This window comes from Ambystoma mexicanum, chromosome 10 (genome assembly GCF_040938575.1).
Source record: "Ambystoma mexicanum isolate Mex_15411 chromosome 10, UKY_AmexF1_1, whole genome shotgun sequence".
NCBI classification, from domain to species: domain Eukaryota; kingdom Metazoa; phylum Chordata; class Amphibia; order Caudata; family Ambystomatidae; genus Ambystoma; species Ambystoma mexicanum.
The window spans coordinates 1,528,878,390-1,528,902,654 of record NC_090932.1 but is presented as its reverse complement, the minus strand read 5'-3'; the positions used below and the strand labels follow the sequence as shown (position 1 = coordinate 1,528,902,654).

The window sequence follows — 24,265 nt, the reverse complement described above, 5'->3', positions numbered from 1 at the left end:
TTATAAATCTAGAAGCCACAAGAAGAATGTAAAAGAGAGGAAGATATCCACAGGCGAGACATGGTATCCCCCTTTCCCTTATGAAGACAAACCCAACTCTTCTGCGGCCTTTATGGGCTATTGCAACACATCTCCCCACATTTCCCATCATTCAACCCACTGTAGTACTGGGACGAGAAAGAGGCAACTAGGAGTAGTTAACACCAGTACGTCATTTCACCACTCTAGTACTGAGACGAGGTAGAGGCCTGCAAAGTATTGTAAAGGTCGGGCATGTCCCAACTGCTTTACTAATTACCACCAGGCAAGTCCAATTTAGGACTCAAACCTGCAACCTGTCTGTCAGGAGGTTGCAGGTGTATAAGAAGTGAGGAGACCAACACCGAATCATGAAGGTGCAGACGCAGCCAAGGTGGGTCCTGCAGGAGAGTCAGGACGCCGGCAGATGACCCCAGGGAACTCTAGAGTCCAGGGCCAGGTGGGTCGCGAAACAGACACTAGAGGGGGAGCCTCGATGGTAGGAGTTGCGCAGCCGGGGCTGTGAGCATAGAAGAGAGGAGCCAAAACACCTGCCAGCATCTGCGGAGGGAAGGCGGAGCTGTCGGTGGCTGGAGGTGCACAGTAAGAGCTGCAGAGAGAAGCCAAACGCCCCACATCGTCCACGCGAGCCGGGCTCGTGGTTGCAGAAAGCACAGATGCCCAGAGGACACTCCAAGGTCCGGTGAATGAGAAGGGAGAATCACTCAAGCCGGGGTGCTCCTTAGGCTGGGGAAAACCAAAGTGAATACAAATTGATCCAAAAAAAGTATGTGCACAATGAAGCAAACCCTAAGCCACGGGTTGGGAGGAAATTAAGGACAATTCAATGTACAAGCCACAAAGTAAAAGATGACAGATTTTGAATACTGAGTCAAATGAAAGCTTTTAGCAAGACCATGATCTGATGACAAGAATATGTGAACTTCTGATATTGCATATTGTTAGTGCAAAGCAAGAGTCATATGTGATACAGATCTCAGCAAGTATAGAACATTTTGAAAGAACCTGCAAGCAAAGTGGTGGGGAAACAAAACTACTTTGAAGTGAACTACAAGCATAAATACAGTGTGGCAACACCAAAGACTGGCAAAGGAGATGTGACACATTGTGGCAAAGCCAAAAGGCGAATAAGGAGAACCCAAGTGAATGTGAATCTTCACACAGGTACGGATACGGACTACCCCTGGGCAGGACAAAGACTGATATGCAGGGATATTTCTTCTTTGTGTGTGAAAGGGACAGTTAGCTAAAGACTTGGTTAAGACTCTCCCAGGGGCAATCCATCCAAAAACAGGTCAATGGGTTGTATTCGTGCTGGTAGAGAGACTCCCAGAACCCCCTTTGTTTTGCATATTAAGTAACTTTGGTTCCCACCCTAAATTACCTGGGGAATCCAGATGTGGACCCCTTGCTCACTGTTCTCAGAGAGGCACAGCTCCACCTCACTGATGATGCCCAACAAGGCAGAAACACGTGTATGGGGTTGCTGTTGGTACTCTTGGTCAGAGGAGAATTGCCTAGCATTTCGATGCTGAACTGCCCCTGGGCAGGACAAAGACTGATATGCAGGGATATTTCTTCTCTGTGAAAGGGACAGTGAGCTAAAGACTTGGTTGAGACTCTCCCAGGGGCCATCCACCCAATAACAGGTCAATGGGCTGTGTTCGTGCTGGTAGAGAGACTCCCAGAATCCCCTTTGTTTTGAAAGTATAAGTGGTGGCGTTAATGTCTTGGGGAAGGGAACCCTGAGACTTGAGGAACTGCACGTGTTGTCTTGAGAAAGGAGCCTCAAGACCTTTTGCTTTTGAACTGTTACTTGGAACTTGGGGAAAGGAACACTGAGGATTGTTTGGAACTGGATTACCTTAAACGTGAGAAAAGTAATATTGAGACTTGTGGAACTTTTTTACAATTGGGGAAGGGGAACTGAAAGAAAGCTGGGAGCTGGAAGATGCTCCGAACTTTGAGTTAAGCACCATTTCCTTTATGATTGTCATCCCTACACGTTGGTTAGCTTTAGTTATGAGGGCAAGAATAGGTTTTGGGCACAGACAGACCTTTAAGTTGAACTCTTCGACTCAGACTTTCCTTAGTTTCATTCAGGTAGGGAATTCCCACCTTTGCATAGGGCAGGTTAGGCCTTCTAGCATCCTGACATTTAAGTTAATAAATACCTCTTGTTTGAACTTCAAGTCTGTTGTCTGTGTCTTGCTTCATGATGCCTTCACAGAAGGGAACCCCAAGGTTTTGTGGAACTTCCTTGAACTTGGGGAAGGGAACCCCAAGGATTTATGGAACTTTTTTGAACTTGGGGTAGGGAACCCTTTGTCAAACTTTCTTGAACTTCATGAAAGGGATCTGAAAAGTAAGCCAGGAGCTGGAAGAAACTAGGAACCTTGTTTGGAACACTTTATTGCGGACATCCATACACATTGTTTAGCTTTAATTGTGAGGGCAAGTATAGGTTTTGGACATAGACTTTTAAGTTGAACATTCTGACTCAGACTTTCCTTAGTTTCTTTAGGTAGGGAAATCCAACCTTCGTCCATCCTGACATTTGAGTTAAATAAAACGTATTTGTTTGAATTTTGAATATGTTATCTTGCTTCATGATGCCTACACATCCTACACTAGAGTTAAGTGACAGACTGGTATTTCCTACAGCTTCCACTCTGGCAGAGGAGGGAGGATTTTTGAGCTGCAGTGCTTTTTTTCTTTCAGCAGGCCTACCCTCCCTGAAAATTTCATCTTTACCCTCCCTGCCTCCTGCTTCTGTGCTGGACAGTGGAGGCCAAGACCAAACGTAGTTCAGCACACCACCTTGATTGAAGCACCATCCGTCCATTGGCAACAGCCCATGGAGTCAGTCCTTCAACAGCTATTTAATTGATGTCTGCGGCACTGGTGCCAACTCCAATTTTATCAAATTGAATTTCTGACTGTCTTCTTGCACCCACCAGTTTTTTCTCTGGGCGAACTTTACCTTGTGCCTGTGTTCTTGGATCCACCAGCATCATAAAATGTGTTGCCCCGCCCTGGAGCCCTTCTGTGGATCCCTACAGATAGGGTGGCCTTGCTAAAATGCTTGATCCCTATCTTTGCAGAGGAGTAGGTGGAATATATTTTGGTTGGCCTTGAGGGAAGTGGTGTCCCCTACACTTTTGTTCTCTCCTTCAGTTTGACCTGACTCTGTTGACACCACCCCCTGACTCTGAATTTATATATTTTTTTAATTTTTGATGGTGCACTACATGCCCGAAGGCCTCAGAGCGTGGAAATAGAGAGAAGCAGGAAGGCAAAGGGACAGAAAGATCAAGCCTTGTAGAACAAGGCTGGTAATCAGCTGATTTGAAGAACAAGGTTTTTATACTTCTCTTAAATGTTGTCAAAGATTGAGATGCTTTGATACCAAGGGGTAACACATTCCATTCTCTTGGAGCATGGAAATCAAAGCTAGATTTGCCAAATCTTTTTAGGGGAAAGTGGGGTTGGTTCAGCTGAGGATTATCAGAGGAACGCAGCTCTTATGTCTTATTCTCTGCCTTACTGGAAGCCAGTGCAGTTCCGTCCTGAAGGGTGTGACGTGATCACATTTAGACAGTCTGTATACTGCTCTCACAGCCCTGTTCTGAGTAATCTGGAGATGATGGAGGTTTCCTTATGAGGTGCCTAATAGTAGACTATTACAGTAATCTAACCGTGAATTCACAAGTAAGGATGCCAGGAGCGCTCTATTTACAAGAGCGAGATATGGTCTAATCTGGTGAAGCAGCTAAATTACAAGCCCACAAGATTAGCATAACTGTGATATTTGTTTCTTCATTGATAGCTCAGCATCAAGAAAAACCCCAAGGGGTTTCACTGAGTTACTGACAGAAATTGTGGTACCAGCAATTTCAAAGTGAGCGTATTTGGTATGGAGCATCTTCAAGCGATGACCAGAGGCCATGATAAGGAGCTCCGTTTTAGAGTTGTGAAGAGTGAGGGAGTTTTGTGCCATTCAGATCTGTATTTTATTGTAAACTAGATTTACTGTGTCAGTATCCTTTGAGTAATCAGCAAATAATTCAAATAAGATCTGGGTGTCGTCCGCGTAGTTCGCAAATTGGACACCGAGATCATCAAGAAGATTAATAAAAGGTCTTATGTAGATATTAAACAGCAGTGGCGATAAGCATGAGCCCTGTGGCATGCCGCAGGTCAGGGAAATTGAATTTGTCTGAGCTCCAGTCACAGCCACTCTTGAGGTCCTTGGACCAAGGAAAAAGGCCAGCCAAGTAGCCGCATTTTCGGAACAGTTAGCTATAGTTCGCAATCTGTTGTATAAATGTTTTTGATCAAGGATGTCAAGTGCTACCGAGAGATCTAACAGTAACAGAAGTTGCTGGGTGGCTTCTTTCAATAATACCTACAATATTAGATGTAAGATCCAAAAGAGCTGTTTCAGTTCCGTGTTGGGATCTGGCCCCAGATTGATGGATATTTAGAAGATTATTATCCTCTATAAACTTCTGAAGCTGTAAGTATGTGTTAAGACGGATTTCTGAACTCTGGTGGGCAGGGGTGCAGAAGGCCAGCCTAGTTTCTTGGAACAGGGTAACCTTCTGGACAAGCCAGACCAATCAAGGTAGCATTAGCGGCGGTCAAGACTAGGTCTCAAGAGGGGTGAGGGTAACTTCAAAACCTCAATGAGCACACATAGTAAAGGACACTTACAAATCACTCCCAGTCAGGTTTATATATATTAAAAATACAAATACATATATTCAAGGCCTTTGAGTTTCAACACAGCAGTTATTAACAGTAACGCTTTTAAACCAACACAATCCTACTAAAATACATATATACAAGATCAAGGGGCCTAAAGGGTTAATGCACGAAATGGGTCCACAACCTAGAAAAGGGAAGGAAGCAGGTAGTGCAAAGAGTCTTTAGGCAGTTCTGCAGTGATCACAAGTCTAACTGAAAGGCAGTCCAGTCCCTAAGATGAGAGGAGCCTAGTGCTCAAATTTACTTGCAATGCTGGCGCGAGCGGTAGTGCAGATGGGCGAAACAGTCTTTTTTTTTTTTTAGTGGCTGTAGCAGCTCAGGAAGGCAGGCGAGGTGATGCTGAATAGGTTCCCACTATTCGAGGAGTGTCTCCCCAACAGGGCAGAGCAGGTTCCAAGAGTTGGGAATAGTTTGATAGTTCACACTAGCAGTGGAAAGGAGAGGGGCCCTCATGGGCCACTTGTGCGTAAAAATGGATTAAAAATTACTCTGACTCCCGGCGCACTCCGGACCAAACTTCGGCAGTTGAGTCCACTTTGGTTGCAGGTTCAAATGCGGCAATCTCGCGGCTTTGCGGCTTTCAGCGACAAAGTTACAGCGTTGATTCCCAAATGGGACAGTGGCGATTTCTCCACTCCTGGTGGATGTATCAGGCCAGTTTCACTGTAGCAGGCTTCAGGGCACAGAGGGTCACAGCTCAAATGCACTTGCAAAGTTTGTCACCACGGCTGGGTGCCACAGTAACCGTGTATACTCTGTTTCGGGCGCTCTCTCTTTACTCCAGACTTGGGAACCCCAGGTGTACGAAATTCAGTGTGAGAGTGCCGTGAAGACAGGGCTTGCAATGTACCAAGTTTCAAGGTCCTCCTCCAAACGGCAGCAGTATAAGAGCAAAGGTCCTGCACAAGCTGGTTAGCCCACTGGTTGGCCCAGGGACACTTCGGAGAAGGCTATTTGCAGGGTTTGATGAAGATGCCGAGAATAGTTGGTCCCACTATTCCAACGGGTCGAAGCACTTTTGCAGACCTTCTAGGACGATCAGATGCAGAGGGGTCCAGCGGGACGACAGCGGGCTCAGGTTGCCAAACCTTCCAGCGGGTCACCAGCGGTTCCTCGACTCGGCTTCTTAGTTTCAGGATACTTGGATCCTAACTTTCGTTCAGTGAGTACTCCAGAGATCAACATGGTATGGGTGTTTGGAGCCTTCTCTTTTCCAAAATTTCCTTCGCGCCAAAACAAAGAGCACCCAATGGGAGATCTGCTCACATACAGGCATACCATACATGAACCAATCATGGACCACAGTGGTTCCAGGCATTCACAGCGCACCAGACTCTCTGGCACCCAGGATGTGTATTGGAACCAGACAGTCCAGCCAACATCCTGGAAGCACACACAAGATATGCAGAAGCCAGCCGTAAGCTTGGTGTTTCGCAGGAGAATGCCTGCCAAATCAGGACTGACCCAGGTCGGCTCAACCTGGGGAAGGTAAAGGGGCAAGATGGCCAAAGGACAGGACAAAGAACCTTGTGGCATGGCCATTTTGGAGCCACGCCACCTATTTGTGTAAAACGCAGTAAATGTGGTTTACCTTGCAGGACAGGGTTAAAAATCCATAAAAAGATAAGCTGCCACCAGCCCTGTTCAAGGCACACCTGCACTTCTCCTAAAAACAAATCCTTCGAGAGTATCTAGGGCCTTTAGAAATGACAGGAAGACCCAAGTGCACTATACTGGAAAGTACATTGTGCACTTGCAACATGTTGCAGAAAAGTCGCAACACAGACAAGAACTAAGGGAAACAGTCTCCCAGTACTTACTGTCTTTAAGGGCATGTCAGTTTCCCCATAATAAAGTGAGGGGAAAGCCCAGGGGAGTGCAGCAGAAGGCTGTGCTCCTCTGGCAAAGTCAGACTATGGTGTTTAACATCAGCAAAATGTTGGGGGGTACACAACTGGAGGGGAAAATTACACATGAAATGGAAATCTTTCCTAACACTATGCCACTTTGTCCACGATTTTCAACAGATAAGGGACATTGATGATTGGCCTGTAATTCTTTGGAACTGCTGGATCCATCGTGTCCTTCAACAAATGACAGATTGATCATTTTTGTGATCCAAGGGATCAGAACGTCTAAAGAGTCTTTCAGAAATTTGTTGGGGCAAGAATCACCTAGACACTAAGTAGGTTTCATATTTGTGACAATCTCTAAGACCTAATTTTCAGTACAGCTATGAAAAACAAATTTAGGAGTAGTTTCTAGCAAATGCTGTTTATGATAGTAAAACATTATTAGGGGACAATCTAGTCAATAGATCAGAAATAAATAGGAGATGACCTACAATTTTATTCATAAATTCATCCTGAATCGATTGACACCAGGTGGAGTCTTTAGAGACGGATGGAAAAGGAGATTAGTGGCTTTCAAATTCTTTGAGAATTTTAAATAGCTCTTTGGAATTAGATTTTGCTTATCAATGCGTACATTATAGGTTTTCTTTTTTGCTTCGATAATGCTGTATTTGTATAATCGTACATTTTTTAAAAATAATTCTCAGGGGTGGTAGGGCAGGGGTTCTGCCTCCACATTCGTTTCTGCTGCTTTTTACCTTTCTAGCATCCAAAATCTCATCATTGAACTGTTTTCTTCATGGTTTCAGTTTTTAGCAGCTTTATTTTTTAAGGTGTGAGGATGTCAATGGTATCTTTAATGGCAATTGATGGATGAGAGGCCCGATTAGAGGATTTTACGCTAGCTTCAATAGGTCCAAGTTTAGTTGTGATGGTAGCAGAAAAAGCAGTAGATGAGACATTCTTAGTGTTACGGCATGTAACCTTTACTCTAGTATTAGTGTCAAGTCTAGGAGGAGAATTAGGGAGCCTAAATGTAGTATTAACCAACAGATGGTCCGACCACAGATACAGTAGTGTGCTAGTGGCTAGGCTCTGGACATTATGCAAGAGGATCCAGTCCAAGGTGTGGCCACCCTGGTGTGTTGGATCTTTTACCAGTTGTACAAAGCCAGCTTCTTCCAGAGAGGAGAGCAGTGATGTGTCAGCGGAGTCTGTTGGGTCATCTGCCCATAGGTTAAAATCACCCATCACAAGTACAGGCGATTTAGCTTTTGTAATACTGTTTATTAGTGCCAGAAGTTGTTCTTCAAAGATAAGAGGTTTATACAGGGCCGGTAAGGTAAGGTAAGGTAAGGGAAGTATTACATTTATTTTCATTTTCATTTCAATGCGTTCACAGCTGTCCAGGTGATGATTGTTGGAAGTATAGCAGTCAAGATAGTCTTTTACAATAAATGCATCCCCCACACCCTGTTGGTCAATACGATCTGCTTGGAATATTTTATATCCCGTAGGCAGGGAATTGTTGATAGCAGTCTGTGCTGCATCATGTAGCCATGTTTCAGATAGAGCCAGAATAGCTGGTTTGAGTGCTAATGTGATCGGCGATCTCAAGTGCATGTTTTAACCAGGGAGCAAATATTTAGTAGAGAGATGATTAGCTGATTCTTACCAGGAGTTATTACATCTTTTTAGGTTTGAAATCTGCAGTGTGAGTCATGTTACAGGTCGGCGCCACCTGATTAATTAAGGTTAACCCATTAATAGGGAGAGGAGAAGTTGATATCAAGGCAGGGCTATGATCTGAAAAAAGCAGCCCATTGGGCTGATCATTTTGTACAGGCTTGGTGCTTCCTTTAGTATCAATAGTATTTGGAGGACAAACGTAAGCATAATGGGAGTAGGTAGTTAAGATCAGGGGCAGTCATGCAAGTGCGCCAAGGCAGGGTTTTCAAATGTCTCGGCACGCTTAGTTTGTTACCGCGTTCTGACCTTAATAAACATATCTGACAGACTTCTAAAAAGAACAGCGATGTAAGGTTTACCTTGGTGGCAGCAAGTGCTCACGTTACTGAAATTGCTTGTTTCCCGAAAGGAAATCTTGGCTGGATCCTATTGCCCTCACATTGCACGTACCGGCACAAACCGGCTCGGTTGTGCCAGGTGCGCTCGCACCTGCGGGCAAAATAAAAGCATAGTAAACTACGCAGCTAGCTGGGAACTGTAGTTCCTAGCGATCTTCAACCAAGCTCTGTTTCAAATCGCACAGCGTGTAAAAGAGGGAGATAAGATCAAGATTAACAAAACAGGCAAAGGTCAACGGATAAAATACAATTATTATTTAAATACAAAGTCAGAAATGTATACACAATCAAAAATAAAAGCATAAAAGCAGAGTGCAAGAGATGAGGAATATGGCAAGTGCAATCAATCAATTTGGTTGGAGATTTCAGGTACGTCCGCAACATGATGGCCACTGCTGTGGATACATTGGGCATACAAGAGTCCTGCCCTCACAAATCTTTGGAAACAGGTTATTCTCAATATATGCTCTTCTCCTTTAGTGATGCTATTCCATAGCCCATTAGACAGGTGTGAGAAGAAAAGCCTTCCTGTATGCCTTCTGTGTCAGATAGCCATTGCAAGGAAGCTGTGACGAATCTGGGGTTGCTTTCCCATGGGGCCAGAGTGGTGCATCCACAGTACGATCCTCCCCCTGGGTGCGGTGCACAGGGGGAGAATCACATGGGAGAGGAAGCCCCTTACGGGATTAGGACAGCCATCCCCTTAGAATGGTATACCCCGCTTTGTCACACCCTCCCGCCTTACCAAAGCTGAACGCTCCTTCCCTCGTTCGAACCAGTACCAATATCTTTTATTGGAAAATCTGCCAAATTAGTACTATGAACATGACTAAGGCACAAGATGATCAAGCTTGCCTTCCATACATTGTTAAGTACTGGGAAGAAGAAGATGGCTACGCTACGAGTATGAAGATCACTCCAGGGAACTGTTGTGAGCAGTCTGGTTTTCAGCTGTGCCCGATTAAAACCAGATCAATACAAAATAGAGAAGGGAAACCAGGTGAGGGAGATCCAAACAACTACCACAGAACAGGAGACGAGAACGATGTGCACAGAGGAGTGAGCATGGGTCAGTATGGGAGGACTACGGGGCTCGCTGCCCGAACAACCCTCTGGTCATCCCAGGATCACAGGAGCACTGGCACGAAGGAGAACTGTCCCGAGAGATGCACAGAAGTCAGGAGAGCCGCGACCGACGAGGCCCGGCCCCCAAAGGCTACTGGAGCGTCACGCTGATGTCCCGCTGCTCGAAAGAAACAAACCAAGAACAAAGTTATGCGTGCAGACCGAGAGGGGCTAGATGTCCGGGAAAGCTGGGGAACAAATGCAAAGAGCAGAAAGAGAGGGTTTGGGTTCCTGAGGGTCAGAGATTGAGGGTCTGGGACCCTGAGAGCAAAAGACAGTCGAGAAAGAAACACATGCTTGGCAGGAGAGTAAACCAAGCTGTTGTGATTATGCATTGCAAGTCTGGGACCCGCACCCATATGAGATCCAGAGAATAAGAGGGTCTGGGACCCCTAGGGCAAAAGAAACATTCAAGAAGAATCTTATGCTTGGCCGGAGAGTATACCAAGCTGGTACAATACATCACTGCAAGTCTGGGGCCCGCACCCACATGAAAGTTTAAGAATAAGGTGAAACTCATTCAAGAAGGAAAAGTGTCTCGGACCCAATGAGATAAAAAGAAGAGGTTTGCAAAGTCTGTCATTGGTAATTCCCTGGGGTATGTTTGGCAGGAGAGTGAACCACACATAAACCCTCTGTGAACAAAGGAAAGGTGTTGGCGGGAAGCCTGGGAACTTTTGTTGTGTATTGTTGGAAGAGTTGGAAAGTCCAGAGAGGTGGTGACAAATCCCCTCGCTGAGTGAACATTGTGTTACAACCTGTGAAGGACTAGAAGAGTCTGCAAAATGCTTCCAATTGACTAAAGACATTTTTTGTTGAGTTATTCTGCAAAGTCAGGAAAACCACCTAAGTGGGAGACACACTCCTAACTTGTGAAATAGAACAAGAAGGAAAACGGGGGAAAGGAGCTAATCAATGGAATATCGCACTTTGAAAAAGGAACATTTGTTTATTGACAACCTGAGACATTGGGAACTTTTCGGTGGCAAAGAACTTTTATCAGCTCTTTAGTTAAGAACATAGCCCCCTTGCACATTAGGTTTAGTTAATAGTGTTCGGATTTTTGGACATGACAGTGACGGGCTATTTGTTTTGACATCCTGACGTTTTCCTTAGATTTCTAAGAGCCTAAGCTAAATGACCCAATGTCCAGAAACCAATTTCTATTATACGTTTCGATTAATTTAATTCAATGGGGTTGGGAGGGGGTGTAGTGCGCTCATCGTGGTCTCTTCAACCTCTGCATACCTCAACCTCCCGACTCCTCAACTCCAGATGTGATGTCAGTGATTCATATATGGCGTCACTACGCACCCATACATCATTTGTTTTTTCCGTGCACTAAGCATGCTGTTTTCGGAAAACAGCTCTAACTTTTTTATTTTTCAATTCTTCAGCGTCAATCTGTCAGGGCCCAAGCCTTTGTGATTCGATCACTGCAGGAACTGCAACTCGAAAAATGACCATCACAGACCTGCACAACATTTGTGTGTGGTGTTTTGGGGTGGAACACAGTACCGAGCAATGGGGTTTCTGTCAGTCAATAAACCTAATGGCCCTGAGGGGGCTTTTGGCCAAACTGGCACTAGGAAGGCCCACATTGAAATCGCTAGCCCGGTGAGCCACAAAATCCTTGTGTGCTGACACCAAAAGGGCCTACTGCAGAGAGCAAAAGACAGGTAATTCATGAGACATAAGAAGGCAAAAACAATTTGCACTCATGCATTAATCTCACCACTCTTCCTCGCAGCAGCACAGGCGTCACTGACTCTTTGAAGGAAAAGTTAAGTCTTACCCAGCTAACGGGGTACCGAGGAAGGAATGGGAGGAGTTTATTCAATTTTGCAGCTCTTTGAGAAGGCTGCAGCAGGTACAGCTTCTGCCTCGACGCCGCAGGCAACACTGACACCATCTATGCCCTGAGTTTCCAGCGCCAAGTGGTTTTTAGTCAGTGAGAACTATTTTCGATAAGGAGGGAGATCCTATCCCTATTAGGATTAAAACCCTGTCTGGCTCAGAGCTACACCACTTGCTTGACTTCCTGAACGACCAGTCTGATCTTTTAGAGCTAGCGGCCAGAACCCAAGATCCAAGAGGAGCTAAACGCCCAACTGGTGTAGGTGCCAGGTTTTATGCTCGCCTGACACTTCCTGGGTGTGGATGATGAAGGAGATGGTGTTCGTCGATGTGTCCTGCTGTATTTGGATTCAGAGGTCTGGGCGAGCCTCTCCAGAAGGCAGTATGCCTGCTTGGGAAGTTAGCAGACAGACTAGCTCTCGTGCGACTGCCGATTAAATGGCCAGGAAAAACCCTTAAACGAGGGGAAACAACGATGCAGATCCAAGTTGTTGTAAATAGCAGCAGCCAGTTAAGTAATCCAAAGTTGAATGAACGGAATGCAAAGGATCGCAGATAGCAAAGGAGACAAAGTAATACAAAGCAGAAGGTAATCAAGAGTACTAGAATGGAGGATCCATGGATAAAGGACAAGTGAGAAGGTAGCAACTGAGTAATCAGAAACCAGGAGGAAAAAACAAGGAAAGGAGCACTGATCAAGGTAAGCAGTTACCTAGTGTTGAAACGTGAGGGAGCCGTCTGTTAGAAGTCTGCGAAAACCAGGAGTGAGGGGAAATCCAAGATGGCCACTGTGAAAAACTAGAAAGGCACTGACAGTGTGTTCATGCCAAAAAGGGCGCCATGTTGGAAGGATCAATATAATGGATAATACGAGGAGCCAGGTGCCAAGATGAACAAAGAGACAAGGGTCTGTTGCTCATGACATTAGGGCATAGTGGAGGAGGTGCCAGCTAAGGAAAAAGGTACGTGCTGGTACTTCCGCTACCTCCTGTTGCCCAAGAAGGGGGGAGGACTTCATCCCATCCTGAACCTTAAGGCCTTGAGAAAGTTCCAGAGGAAAGACAAGTTGATGATGGTGGCCCTGAGGGATATTCTCCAGGCTCTGCAATCCCAGGACTGGCTGGTCTCGGTGGACTTTCAGGATGCCTATTTGCGAATGCCGATCCACCAGACGTGCAGGCAATTCCTAAGGGTCATTGTTGGGAGCACTCATCATCAGTTCTAAGTGCTCCTCTTTGGCCCGACCTCCACTCTCAGCGTATTCACCAAGCTGATGGCAGTGGTGGCGGCGCACCTCAGGAGATCCAGCTTCTTTGTATTCCCATTCTTGGGTGAGTGGCTGATCCGAGGGCGTTCCCCGGAGCCAGTTAGGAGGCACCTCAAGGACACCTGCTAATTTCCCTAAATGTGCAGAAGTCTTACACTGTCAAGGTAGAGGCTCCAGTTTTTTCAGAGCAGTCCTGGACACTCTCGTGGGGAATGGTCTGTGCATGGAGGCCATGCGGCTGTGGTTCTGGCTACTAGAGAAGATCTGTTTCGGTAGCCCACCTGACAGGGGTTGAGAGCTGGTTGCTGGTCGCTCTAAGCAGGTAGAGCGTGGTTTCTTGTGAATGGGAGATGAGCATGGAGGCCATTGCAGTGATATTAAACAAACAGTGGACCTGTTTGTGACGAAGGACATGGCGAGGGGCAAACAGTTCTGCTCGAGGGAATTTCTCCTGAGTGGGGCGGCATTGGGAGATGCGTTTCTAGTGGAGTGGATCTTCAACCTCTACTATGCTCTTCCACTGATTCCGGTAATCACATGGGTTCTCAGGAGGCAGAGGAAGTTTCAGGCCTGCCTGTTCCTAATAACCCTAGATTTGGCAGCCGTCTGCCCACCTTGCTGGCTTCCTCAGACCTCTTTTCTGAGACAGCCGGGTGCTCCACCCGAATCTGTGGTCTCTCACCCTACATGCAAGGCTCTTGAAAGGCTGAGTTATGAGGAATGGGACCTGAAGGACAAGGTTTTGGAGATGCTTCTGGCTGTGCAGAGCCAGAAGCATCTCCACTAGGTCTATTTACGTGTGTGTGCAGATCGAGAAGTTTCGAAGCATGGTATAAAGACTGAAGGATAGATCCTGTGTTGTACCCTACTTCTACTTTGATGGACTTTTTGTCATCCCTTGCTACATCGGGGCTGCAAATAGACACAGTTAAAGGATATTTTCCTGCCTTATCCTTATTTAAGAGGTCCCTGGATCATGGTTCCTTTTTCTCCATTCCTGTGATGGCCCAGTTTTTGAAGGGCATTGTGAATACATTTCCTCCAACACCTTTCGTTGTCGTAGCTTGCAATTTAAGTTCAGTTATTTCCTTTCAGATGCGGGCTCCATTTGAGTCATTGCAATCCGTACCCATCATGCTGCTCATTTTGAAGATGGCTTTTCTGGTGGTCATAATGTCAGCAAGAGACGGCGGATGCTTTTATGCAAGCTGCAATTTCTAAAGTTTTTCAAGGAGAGGGTCTCGCTAAAAGTACGACCCACATTTCTGCTGAAGATGGTTTCGGATTTCCACTTTTCTCAAAGTGTAGGGTTACCCGTTTTCTCTCGTTAGTCTCACCTGTTCAAGGATGAGGAGTGGCTCCATAGGTTGGACCCTAAGAAGGATTTCAGGTTTTGTGTGGACAGAAACAGTACCTTTAGATGGGATGATGAACTAGACAAGCGGTAACGAAACAGACTATATGACGTTAGATTGTCTTATGCATTATGGAATGCAATGAGAGGGCAGGAAAAGAGGTACGGAAGGGCAAACGGGCCCATTCGACCAGAGTTGTAGCGGCTTCCTCTGCAGTGCAAATCTGTCAAGCAGCAACATGGTCGTCCCTTCACACCTTTCTAAACACTGTAGTCTGGATTTGGGTCAGAATAGAGATGCCCGCTTTGCCATGGCAGTGTTACAGAGCCTCCTGATTAAGGCTTTCGTCGCGCTGCCTGAAACTGGTACTGCTAGGTGCTGGAGTCTATCAAGATGAGGAATCTGTAGGAGAATGCAATCCTTTGAAGAAGAAATTACTTACCTGTAATGTTCTTTCTACGGATTATTCTATCAGAGATTGCTCATCTCCCTCCCTACCTACCCGGCTATGGAAGCTTACTTACCTTAAACATCATTACGATTCATCTTCTCCTTCTATTTGTGGATGAGTCCTAGAGGAAGAGGTGGTCGCCTGATTTTGGTCCCGTGTACTGGAATTGATTCCGTTGGCTGCTGGACAAAGTGGAAACAATGTGTGGAACTGTGATTTGGGGGTATAGTGAAGCTCTATAGGTATCACCAATGTCACATCCAGAGTTGAGGAGTGGTGCGGTCAAGGTATGCAGACGTCAAGGAGATGACCCACAACTGCACTACGCACCCTGTCGAATTATTCTGAGCAGCTTGCGCTGAGAGGACAATCTATTAAGATTTGGAATTTGTGAGAGAAGAATGCATATAAAGAACATTACTGGGAAGTCATTTCTCCTTATAATGGATGGCATCCTCACGTTGGTGTCTACCTCCTCTGCTACTCGACTCTAGAAGGGACAGCATCTCTGGTACAAAAAGGAGGCATGACACTCGACTTTTTTTCTGCATGCTCAGGATGCTGCTTCAGAACACTTGTCTGTTTCTCCGAGAAATTTATACTGCAACATTGTCATCTTTCAAAGTTTCGGGGACTGCAGTTCAAAAATGTCCATCACTAATCCCCATACTATTTGTGTATTGTGTCTGGGGATGGGACATGATCTCTCGGACTGCGGTTCCTGTCTGTCAATGAACCCAAAAGTGCTCGGAAAACGAGCAGCCAAATATTCAATAGACTACCCCCGACAGAAGACGATCATCAGAGAAGATGTTGGAGCTTCCGACAAAGGCCCTTATGGTGAAAAGGAAGGGCGCGCCGTAAGAGCCACAAGTTCTCTGAATCCAGAAGTGAGTTGAAACACTTTTCTTCTTCAAACAAAAAGGAGGGGAAACACTGATCCTTGAGGAATTATAGCGATGACGAATCTTCAGGCTCTCTGAAATGGGTAACTTGCCTGACGGCAGCTTTGACTGCTGAGGAGTGGGAAATGTTTAGAACACAAATGCTTGATATTTTCTCAAAAGCATAAACGTTGACGGCCCACTACTCTCCTCTGAAAGGGACACCATTGATCTGGTCACGACTCTGACTCTTAGGCGAAGCAGAGTAAGTCCTTCCTGTCTACGGGTGCCCCTGAGGGAATAGTGGGGGGCGTTTAAAGACCAAATGCTTCAGCTCTTTCAAAAAGCAGCAGTGGATACAGCTCCGGCCTCCAAGCCACAAGCGGTATAGGCACCAGGCGCGCCCGGAGGTTCCAGCCCCAAGGTGACCGCCTTGGGTCCTACGCCCTTGACCACATGCTGTGGAGGACAATAGTGGAAGCAGCTGATCTCCCGGCTGGGGAGGTGAAGGATGGCTTCCTGGATACGGTTACTGATGGGAAGAAAGTGGCTTATCAGGCACTGCAGGCAGGTCTTGACACTGCAGCCGAATTAGACCATTCCAACGGATCAGCATACCTCCACAGTTCTGGTTTCTCACCTAATGTCCAAGTAAAAGCCCTGGACATGGTTTTTGATGGTGAGCATCTATTTGGCTAAAAATCTGACAAATCTTAACAGAAATTTAAAGATCCTAAACTAGCTGTTCAGTCCCTGGAGTTATCGGTTCATCAGCCTGCCAAGCAGCCCTTCGTCTTCTCCAGAGGGAGGGGCTACAGGCGGTATGTTCGTTTTGGAAGGTAGGCACAGCTACTATAAGACGAGTAAGACCAGTGGCATTTCTTGCATCCCGGACGGGCTGGGGGGGGCCGCTAAGAGGCAGCAGACTTCGCCAGCAGGGGCAGCGGCAGCCGTTAAGCTACTTTGAGATCTCCCCTCACGTTTCCCCGGTTGGAGGGAGTATCTCCAAGCACTGGGACAGGTGGAAGGAGATGACCTCTGACGCTTGGGCCTTGCATCTTGTCAGATGGGGGTACTGTCTGCCTTTTCTACAAAGGCCTCCAGACAGAACATACCCAGCAACTAGTACAGGAGGTCCAGGAAGAACTGAGGTCTCTGTTGTTAAAGGGTGCAGTGTAAGAGGTATCACCCGAGGTGAGATGATCGGGCTGCATTCTCAATACTTTCCAGTACCCAATAAAGTAGGAGGAATCCATCCCGCCCTGGACCTCAGGGTCTTGAACAAGTTCCTGTGGAAGGACATGGTCACGATGTTGACGTTGAAAGACATTCTCAGGCTCTACAGCTCCAGGACTGGTTTGTGTCGCTGTATCTCCAGGACGCTTATTTTCGCATGTCTGTCTATCAGAAACACAGGCGGCTCCTGAGATTTGTCATCGGGTGCATGCACTTTCAGTTAAAAGTTCTCCCTTTTAGCTTAACCTCCACACCCAAGGCTTCACCAAGCTGATGGCAGCGGTGGCGGTGCACCTCAGGAGATCTGGTATCCAACTATTCCCTTATCTGGATGATTGGTTAATCAGAGGAAAGTCCCCAGACCAGGTATCAACACAGCTCGAGGAAATCTGTTTCCTGCTTAACAGATTGGGCTGCTCCCTGAACTGCCAGAAGTCCCATGTGACACCAACTCATAAGCTCCAGTTCTTTTTGGCAGTGCTGGACACCCGAGCAGGAAGGCTTTCCCTCCCTAGGACAGAGTCACCAGTTTCAGATAGATGGTCGAGCTTTTCCAGAATCACGACAGCTTACTAGTGGCTTCCTTCCTCTGCCTCTTGGGCCTCATGGTCTCCTGCATTTTGTTGGTGCTAGAGACCGGGCTTCAGATGTGATTAATCCAGTGGGATTGGAGGGATCAATGGTCCACGTACTTCGACAACATGAAGGACATCGTCAAGGTGTCGATATTGGTGGCCATTGACTTTTCATGGTGGGCCAGTAGGGAGAGCATGTTAATAGGGGAACCCTTTTGGCCACTGTGGCCCTAGACCTAGTTGGTCACGGATGTGTCCCTGAAGGACTGGGGTACTCGCTGCGTTTATCTGCAGGTTAACAGCCTTTGGTCCCCAGTGGAACACCGGTAGCATGTCGGCAGGCTGAAATGGCGAGCAATCAGACTACCCCTGATGACCTTTGCGCCTTCACTCACGGGACAGCATTTCCTGGTCTTGTCGGACAACACAGTAGCCATGCATCACCTCAAAAAGCAATGGAGTGCAGTCCCAGTCCCTATGCAGGGAGGCCTTGCAACTGTGGTTCTGGTAGCTGGAGAACATGATCTCAGCTTCTGCAGCCCATCTAGCAGGAGCGGAGAATGGACTGCCGTACACTCTGAGCAGGCAGACAACAGTCTCACAAGTGGGAAGTTAGTCTGAACGTTCCAGACAAGATCTTCGCTCTGTGGGGTACCCTGGCAGTTGATTGGTTTGCCAAGTTGGTCAACACAAAGTGCAGGCAGTTCTGCTAGAGGGAATTCCCTGTGAGTGGTGCACAAGGGGAGGCATTTCTGATGGAGAGTTTCTTTGATCTCCACTATGCATTCCCACGACACCTGTCATCCCCTTGGTTCTCAGGAGGTTGAGGAGGTTCCAGGCCACCATGATCTTGATCGCCCCCGACTTGTCGAGGAGAGCAGGGTTCTTGAAACTCCTGGAAATGGCCATCTGCCCACCTTAGAGGCCATATCTTCTCTCACAGTCAGAAGTTTGCTGCCTCAACCTACATGCGTGGCACTTGAGAGTATGAGGTATGAGGACTCAGACTTCTAAGAGGTATTTGTGGTGTTACTGGCTGCATGCAGACATACTACTGGATCAGTGTATGCAAGCAGGCAGAGAAAATTCAAGGCATTGTGTAGGGAGCACAAGTTTTTTTTTTTGATTGATTGATATTTTATTTCTATCGTGCTCGTACACAAGTGTTTCAGAGCGCGACAAGGCAAGGGAGGGGAACAGGGGAGAACAAAACAGCGATCTTACTAGGCCCAGTGACATTGAGAACGCGCAAGTGCATGGGAGAGGGGTGGGGGAGTGCATGGAAGGAGGGAGAGGTGGAAAGTGCGAAGATGAGGAGAAACAGTAAATAATAAATAAATAATAAAGGCAACAAACAGTGGTAATGCAGCCAGCAATTTGCAAGTGCTAGGTTTAAGGCAGCAGACAGGGTAGGTCCGATAAGTGCAGGAAGAAAAAGGGGGGCTGTATGGGTACAGATACAGACCCGAGTGCAAGGGGTGGCCCAGAGGCAGTGCGGGAGGGTGACAGGATGAGCAGGTACCTGAGCCCAAAAGACAGAGGGTGGCCAGGTACACGGTGCCAAGAGAGAACAGATCAGCAGGGGAGAGGGGGAGCAAAGGCAGAAGAAAAGAGGAAGGTCTTGAGGTGCTTCCGGAACCCGAGATGGTTCTCCTCAAGTTTTAGAGTGCCAGAGAGGCTGTTCCAGAGGGAGCCCCAGCCGAAGACAGAGATCTACCCCCAGCTCGTTTCTTAGAAAAACGACTCACCCTGAGTGAGTTGGAGGTAGAAGAGCGAAGAGCTCGAGAGGGGAGGTATTTGCGGAGGGATAGCTGAAGGTATTTTGGACCCAGGCCCCAGAAAGCCTTGTGGACAATGCAGAGGGATTTGAATTTAATCCTTTTATCCACTGGGAGCCAGTAAAGAGATTTCAGAGCTGGAGAGATACGATCCCAGAGCTTGGGGCCAAGGACAAGTCTCGCAGTCCTGTTCTGGATTAGTTGCAGAGGGCGGAGAGTAGAGGCAGGTAGATTTCGAAAGAGGCTGTTACAATAGTCCAAGCTAGAGAGAACCAGAGCTTGAGATACCATGAGCTTCTGGGGGAAGGAGAGGAAAGGCAGAGTACCTCTGAGGAGATGCAGTCGGAAATTTCACTTTTTAGAGACCTCAGAGATGTGGGCGGAGAAGGAAAGGGTGGAGTCAAAGATGACCCCGAGGTTCTTAGCCACGCAGGTGGGGGTAGGAGGAGGGTCAAGGGAGGCCGGCCAGAGAGTGAGGGGAAAGGATGGTGAAGGTGTGCCGATGAGGAGGATCTCTGTCTTGCTGGCATTCAGACAAAGATCATTGGCGGCACATCAATCTTGAATGGCAGTTAGTCAATCGGAGATGAGAGAGGGAGAGGAGGTGACAGAGGGCAGCCTGAAAATGAGTTGTGTCGTCAGAGTAGCACTGGAAATATAAGCAAAAAATGGCAATGCAGTGGGCAAGAGTTGCCAGGTATTGGTTGAAAAGCCAGGGCGAGAGGTTAGACCCCTGGGGAACACCACAGGTAGAGAGGAAGATGCATAAAAGGAAGGACCTAAGTTGGACCTGGGAGGGTCGATCTGAGAGGAAAGAGGTCAGCCATGCCAGAGCCTGATCAGTGATACCCAGGTTTTCACGGAGACGGTTGAGCAGGATGGTATGGTTGACCGTGTCGAAGGCAGAAGAGAGATCGAGGAGGATGAGGACAGAGCGAATGTTAGAGTCAAGGTTGGTGAGCAGATCTTCACAGATGTTTAGGAGAGCAGTTTCTGTGCTTCTGTCAGCTCTGAAGCCAGACTGGTAGTCATGGAGACAGCCCACAGAATTGGAATGAAGGTTAAGCTGAGAGATGGCCAACTTTTCCAGGAGTTTGCCAAGAAAGGGAGTAATGGAAATTGGGCGATAGTTAGCTGGACAAGAAGGATCAGCTGTGGGTTTCTTGAGAAGAGGATGCACAAAGGAGTGCTTCAGAGGGGAGGGGAGGGGAAGGATCCAGAGGCAAATCAGTGGTTGCAAAAATCAGCAAGGGCCGGAGTGAGGGTGTCAATGTGGTCCTTGATGGTTTTAGAGGAACAGGGATGAACCTGTTTTGAAGAGGCTTTCATAGATCGGACTTGTCTAGCAACCTCGTCGGGGGTGAAAAGAGGAAAGGACGAGAAGGATGGTGGCTAAAGGAGGGTCAGCAAGCACAGATGGAGAGGGAAGATGAGGAGTGTGGGTGGAGAGAGTGGACAGAATGTCCTGGGTTTTTTAAATGAAGTGAGGCAAGGGCATTGCAAAGAGCCTGGGAGGCAACAGGAGGGGTAGAGACTGCAGCAGGGTTGGCCAGCTCCTTGCACATTTTAAAGAGTTCGCCTGAGTTGTTAGATGCCGCCGAGACATGAGCTTGAATGTGGACTCTCTTCTTGGTGAGGACAGAGAGTCGGTATTGCCTTTGTAGCAGGCGACAGGCCAGTTTGTCAGAGGATGAACAGGAAGTCCTCCATTTCCTCTCAGCTGCCCTACACTTACGTTTAAGTGTAGCTAGCTCAGAGTCATACCAGGAATTGCACTTGGCTTTGGACTTCAAACGGATCCTCATGACAGGGGCAAGAACATCAAGCGTATCAGAAATTGAAGAGTAGAGCAGAGACGGGGCTGTATCAGGATGAGAGACAGCCAAAGGTGGAGGGGGGGGGAGAGAAAGTGGCGGCAAAAGCCTCAACTGACACACGCTTCATGGGACGGATGTCCGAGAAGGTAGGTGGCAGTGTGGAGTAGGCTTGGCTTGGCGGGAAGAGAGGGAGAGATGAGAGGAGGGAGTGATCGCTCCAGGAGAGAGGAGTGGTCAGAGGGATGGAGAGGGGGAGGTCAGGGGAGATCAAGACATTGAGTGTGTGCCCTGCAGAGTGAGTCGGGCCAGAGGGGAGGATGGGCAGGGAGAGGGAGTAGCAGAGGTCACGGAAGAGTACAGAGGAGGAGCAAGGAGAGTCTAAATGTATGAGAAGGAGGAGGAGTTGAGTGGTAGAGGCCGGGAGGGAGGAGGAGAGGTCTGCCCACTCAGAGAGAAATGAGGTGATTTGACCAGGAGGCTGGTAGATGGTAACCACAGTAAGAGAATGGGTAGGCGAGAGAGAAACCCTACAGACAAGGCATTCAAAAGAGAAGTAGGTCTGAGTGGGAATGATAGAGGCAGGAATCCACTCAGGAAAGATCAGGGCTACCCCCCCCTCAACCCCCACCGGACCGGGAGGATCTGGGTGCTGAGAGGATCTTGTAGCCATCAGGGAAGAGAGTGTCAAAACTCGTAACAGAGCTGGCCGTGAACCATGTCTCAGTAAGACCAAGGACATCAACGTATAGTTCTTCAAGGAGGTGGCAGATGTCAGAGGAGTGTTTGACAGCAGAGCGAGAGTTGAGAGTGGCAAGATCAAGAAGGTTGCCAGCCTTAAAGACCTTCCGGGGAGGGGTACAGATCAGAGGTACGCCCTGCGGAGGAGAAAGAGCCCTAGGAGGGGCAGAGGAGGAGGAGGAGAGAGAGGGCAAGGTAGTCAAGGGGGGAGAGGAGGGGACAGCAGGAGATGAGAGGAAATTGATGAGACGAGGGAAGCGCCTATCAAAGAGGAGGAGATTGGCCTGAAGGCCTTCGACCATGACAGTACCATTTAGGTATACATTAATGATGACTTTAGAGGAGTCGAAGGAAGCCATGAGAACTTCCCAGCAAATGCCACCATTAATGGGAGAGGAGGAGATGGGGCAGAGCACAGAGACCATATGAAGAGTCCATAGATCTGGCGAAGGAGTTGACCTCATCTCTTGCCCCACCACCATTGTGATGGTACTCCTTCTATCCCTGGCCTTCAGGTAGGCACAGGCACAGGCAAAGGTTACTTGGCAGCTTTGTCTATGTTCAAGAGGTCTCCAGAAGGGTCTTGTAAATAGGTTTCTGCCTACACCATTTGTGGTTCTCAATTGGGACCTTCATTTGGTGCTGACCTATTTGATGGCGGCTCCGTTTGAGCCTATGTATTTTTCTTCTGTTAGATTGCTCACCCTTAAGACCGAATTTCTGGTGGCACTCGTTTCAGTAAGGCGTGCCAGCGAGCTCCAGGCTCTTTCTTGTAAAGCGCTGTTTTTGTAGCCCTTAAAATCTGACCCAAAATCCTTTCAAAGGTGGTATCATAGTTAGACATCTCAAAAAGCATTGACCTGATGGTTTTCTATCCTCCGCCTCACCCTTCGAAGGATTAGGAAAGATTGCATAGGTTAGACCCGAAAAGGGCACTCCGCTACTATTTGGCCAGGACGGCAGGCTATGACATGACTATCAATTGTAGCCTTCTCGCAATCCAGCAACGGCTTGGCAGTGTCTAAACAGACAATTTCCAGTTGGATAATTCTGTGCATAGCAGAATCCTCCCAAAAAACAAGAAAGGAATTGCTATCTGGCATCAGGGCGCATTCCACCAGGGGTGTAGCTACTTCCATTCTACAAATGGGTGTCCCCGTAAAAGAGATCTATAGGGCGGCAACTTGGTCATTGCTCCACACGTTTACAAAACACTGTCTGGATGTGGTGCATGGCACTGATGACAACTCAAGACCGGGGTAACAAAGCTTTCTTGTTGAAACTTTTATCCTGCCTCCATACGCTGTACTGCCTTGGGAGTCTATCAGATGAGGAATCATGCTTCTGTGCTTGGTTGATTGTGTACTGCCATACTCTTCTTCTCAGTACGGTGACTGTTCTCACACACAAACAAAAACGTTTTTTGGCTTCACTTTATCTGAATCCTACACCTACAGGATTCTTCCGCCGCGGCTACTAAGCCTTGGGGGGTCGTGCGGGGGTAGGGAACTCAGTTAATAAGGTGGCTTAGTGGGGCAATATATATATACTGCGACGTCACATCTGGAGTCGAGTGTCATGGTCGAGTCAAGAGGAGCTGACTGGTTCCCAAAATATCAGGAATGGTTTTGATGGAACAGTAGCCAATCTGTCGGGGAAGCAGAATGTATGAGCAGGATCCCCTAAATTGGGTTACAAGGGATTCAAACAGATTCCTCATCTTAAAATCTCTTGTAATGGATAGACTTGCTCTAGATATTCCTAATTTCATAAAATACACCTCCAACAAAGTCTACTCTGGAAATGTAGTGCTGTGCAACTCGGAGGTGGCTTCATTAAGACGCTGTGGGGCCACCTAGTGCTGCAAGTGATGTCATACATAAATATACACTTATTCGACACCACCATTTACCCTCAATTCAGGACTGTCACAGGTTTACAAAACTTTGATACATTTGCAAAAATGTAAGTTTGAGTACTGATTTAGTGAGGTCAACAATGAAGAACATTACCAAAGATAATGAATTCACTCTTCTAATGGATACATTCGTCCCAAAGATTACTGATCTTTTGGAATGCTTCCAAGGCTATGCCAGATAACCATATGGAGGACAGAGAGGATGAGAATGCACCTACATTAACCGTTTCTTATTGCCTACCCCGCTGAATCAATACTGGCCTGCCAGGACCTTCCTAGTCTGCCTATCTGCTTCCTCCTCCTTTGGTGATTTTATCTTCACCTCACTCTGGCTTTCTACCTCCTTTTCTTTACCCACCTCCTCTTGCTGGCTCTCTAAGTACCACCTCCTTATCTCTCCCTCCTACCACCTTCTCCTACTTTCAATGGATTGCATTCCCCAACAGATTCCTCATCTTGATAGTTACAAGCATCAGCTGCTCAGAGGTGTTTTCAACAAGGGGCTTTGTGCCCCT

At 47.3% G+C, this 24,265-nt stretch overlaps 1 protein-coding gene across 20 annotated transcripts in view; it reads left to right on the top strand.

Moving 5' to 3' along the window:
• CIT (citron rho-interacting serine/threonine kinase) overlaps window positions 1–24,265 on the top strand; it is a 2,264,529-nt gene that overhangs the window by 2,210,205 nt on the left and 30,059 nt on the right. The window lies entirely within an intron of this gene.